The following is a 4,067-nucleotide window of genomic DNA, read 5'->3' as shown; positions in this document are numbered from 1 at the left end:
CCACTCTCGGGCCTTCCTCCTCCTTCCCTTCACTGTCTACAGACATTGTTCATGTATCTCGCCTTAAGCTTTACCACTCGGCAACATCTTAGAAAACACCAAGACGGTGCTTCTACACCCGGGTATCTCGCCTTAAGCTTTACCACTCGGCAACATCTTAGAAAACACCGAGACGGTGCTTCTACACCCGGGGTTTATGTTATGAGACAATGTCCCACTAAAGCGGTTAGATAAGCGCCGAGAAAGACGACGTGATTTTGGTGTAGGGCACAGCTCTTGTTCTCCAACTTGGCTTGCACGTTGGCACTGTCTTCAAACGCCTAGTTTCCCGTGTGCCTTCACGTAACAATATTATACGTGGATTCTGTGGTCCATTATACATTGATTGATATGTGGGGTTTAACGCCTCAAAACCACCCTAAGATTATGAAAGAAACCGTAGTGGATGGCTCCGGAAAATTTGACTACCTGGTGTTCTTGAACGTGCACCCAAATCTGAGCACACCGGCTTACAGCATTTTCGCCTTCATCGAAAATGCAGCCACCACAGCCAGATTCGATCCCGCGACCTACGGGTCAGAAAACGAGTATACCTTAGCAACTAGACTACCGCGGCGGGGCTGCATTCCATTATAAAAGCAGACTTTCTACTGAGTGCGCACCCGTGCAGGATGTGTAAGTGCTTGACAACGTACGATGCAGTGACCATAGAATGGTAAGGTCTCGAATTCGCTTAGACTCCAAGGAGGAACGACAGAAACTGATACGCAAGAAGCCAATCAATGAGGTAGCCCTAAGAGGAAAAGTACTGAAATTCAGAGTCTTGCTTCAGAGCAGGTACTTGATCGGCTCTTATCGAGGAAACCAGCCTTAGCGTTGACGCAATGAATGATAATCTGACGAGTATCATTACGATATGTGCAGTGGAAGTTGTAGGTACCGTACTTAGACAGGACACTAGCAAGCTGTTCCAGGAAACGAAGAACCTCATTAAGAAGCGCCAAAGTATGTAAGCCTCAAAGACAACAAAGTAGAACTGGCAGAGCTTTCAAAGTTGATTATTAAGCGCAAGGTATCCGATGTAAGAAGGTATAACATGGAGAGAATCGAACACGCTCCAAAGAACGGAGGAAGCGTCAAAGCGGCGAAGAGGACACTTGGGATGCAAAAAACAGATGTATGCATTAATGGACAAGGAAGGCAAAGATTCAACTACTGTAGTCCTCAAAACGGGTTGCGCCACAGCGAGGCGCTCTACTGTGAGGAAGCACAAGTGTTCAGCCGTAACCGGAGCAATGCTTTAGCTATCTATTATTTTATTTAACACTGTTCAAACATTTCACCTCTTCGAAACGATAAAAACAAAAGTGTGTATAAACATACTTTCTTTCCAAAGGCTGCCGTTCTTTGAATAACAAAAAATATCATCAAATAAATAACTAAAAAAATAATCGGCGCAACGTTTTAATGCGACGAACACTTCTAAGTGGGTGCATATTGCAATAGCTGCACCTGTGATGTGGCACGCCGGACGACTCAGTGAGCGATCTGCGATTGATTTGTGGCGTTTAACGTCCCAAAACCACCATATGATTATGAGAGATGCCGTAGTGGAGGGCTCCGGAAATTTCGACCACCTGGGGTTCTTCAACGTGCACCCAAATCTGAGTACGAGCGATCTGTGAGCAGAATTTTGCTCGTCCAGGTTTTCCGATGACTATGACACCATCATCGTAACGTGTTTTCAGCGACAGATCAGTGACTCGAACAACAGGCCTGCATAAGAATAAGGGCGTGGCCTGCTTTGTGCGATTAAACTGCGCGCGCCGACGCCGTACGTTTCACGTATACGTGTATCCGTTGGCCTCCTTATAGAAAGTGGCATGAAGGTTCAATTTTTTTCGAATAACTTTGTGAATAACTTTGCGGTTCACTTTTGTGCGAACACGTCTTCCTCTTCGACGTTCCACATAGACAATTAACAGTGAATTTATCATGTATACTTCCACGAGTGACGGTCATTATTAATAATTGTTATAAACAGCATCGTAAATAACATGCACGCCCCATCAGCAGCACATCTTTAAATCGTACGTGTTGTTTGCTGGCACGCACGCTATATATACGGCTGAAGATTGATCAACATTTTGTTTGTATGTATGAGGTGCTTTCACTGCACCATAGAACGACAAATAGTCGACTCAGTGGCCACCTGCTTTCTAAACTCGTTCCCAATTATCTCGCACATCAGCAAAAGACGAATTTTAAACCAAATGTGCCCAACGAATTATCGATGCGAGAGAATAGTTTTATATTTTCGCAAAGCGGGAGACGCACGCTCACATGGCCATGCACTTTCAGGAGTTTACACGTTGCAAGTCATATCCGAGAAAAATATCGGTTGTGCAATCTTACAACTGCCGGAACAATGTTTATAATTATTATTGCTACACGAGTTTGCTATTACTGCTACACGAGTCTAATTTAACTAGCTAGTGATTTGTTGGGGGTTTAACGTCTGAAAACCATGATATGGTTATGAGAGACGCCATTGTTGACGGTTGCGGAAATTTAGATCACCTGGGGTTTATCAACGTGCACCTACAAAAAAAGTAGACGGGCCTCGATCATTTTCGCATCGATCGAAAATGCGGCTGGGCTTCGATCTGTCGGTGTTAGCAGTAAATCACCATCGAATAAATTACCACCGATCCAGGTCATGGCATTCCGGAGGCGGAATTTAGGACGTTTTTCTGAAACACCTGCGAGCACCACGGAAATCGTGCGGCAATGGTATGAACGTCCACATAACAAATTTTTTTCAAACTTAAGTACCTATCAGCGAGAACATCGTGGCGGGTGCACGAACCTAATCAGTCTTGTATGTATTGTTTATTTCGCATTATTGAATCAAGCTCTAATTGTTCCACTTCGTAGTGTAACATTTTTTTAAATTCGGCTTGGTGGGAAAAGTCTACAACGAAAGAGTTATGGCGCATACAAAGTGAAACAACACGGAAAAACGAGAATACAGGAGATAATGCCAGTGCATGAAAAAGGGGTTGGAGAAATGAGTTACAAGGCAGAACGCAGAAATATTACTGCGGAGTGTTCACATGACGTCACAGACAGACGCTGGGTACCCAGGCATGGCGGTCACCGTGACTTTTTATCTCAGTAAAGAGGATCAGTGCAGGGGATGGAGGCGCAGTCGTTTGGTCCCCGTTTTATTCTGTTCGCCAGCCTCACAAAGGGTGATCACAAAGGAACGCGAGACTTATCTGATGTCACAATTTCTTGCTCCGCGCGTTCGAGTAAGAGCTGACATGGCGTTTCAACTAGCTGGTACCCAGACATGGCAGCCACAGCGACGTCAATACATACTATGCATACGAGGGGAAAAGCACTGAAATATTGCGCAGAGGGCCGCCAACATGGCTGTCACCATCTATGCTGGCATGGTCAGGCACACGATCCAGGTCATGGACATTCCGGAGGTGGACTTTAGGACGTTTTTCTGAAACACCTATCAGCTTATTAAATAGTTCGGAAAGTGAAGTCACAGGGAACGAGGACACATGAGGTCACATCGAGACACGGTTGCCATTGGATAGATTTGAAAAGAAGCTGAAATTCAAGCTAAAGGTAGCCAAAGTAGCCACACTGTTTACATCTATCGCCAATTCGTAGCCAAGTAGAAGAAAAGCCGCATTTGAACTACAATTTTTATTATTATACAATGAATATAGTACTGTATATGCACTAACATAGAAATAAGAGCCTTATTTACTCCCTCTTGGTTTGACTTCAAGCCGTCCGTCTGTCCGTTCTTGTTGCAAGGCCAAGAGAATAACATATGAGAGTAAATAAAATAGAAACAAAACACACAACAACATAGAGTGAGCAAAAATAATAATGAGCAGACTTCTAGCAGACTACTACTCGTGCAATGGTGGTTAACACCTAAAGAAAACGAAAACTATCGCCACTTGATCGGTTAGGACGTTAGTTCATTCGTTTGCTGTGGACGGCTGAAAAGCCTTGGATTTTACGACATCGAATACCTA

Source organism: Rhipicephalus microplus, chromosome X (genome assembly GCF_043290135.1).
Source record: "Rhipicephalus microplus isolate Deutch F79 chromosome X, USDA_Rmic, whole genome shotgun sequence".
NCBI classification, from domain to species: domain Eukaryota; kingdom Metazoa; phylum Arthropoda; class Arachnida; order Ixodida; family Ixodidae; genus Rhipicephalus; species Rhipicephalus microplus.
The sequence above is the reverse complement of the archived record's forward strand: the minus strand, read 5'-3'. Positions refer to the sequence as shown.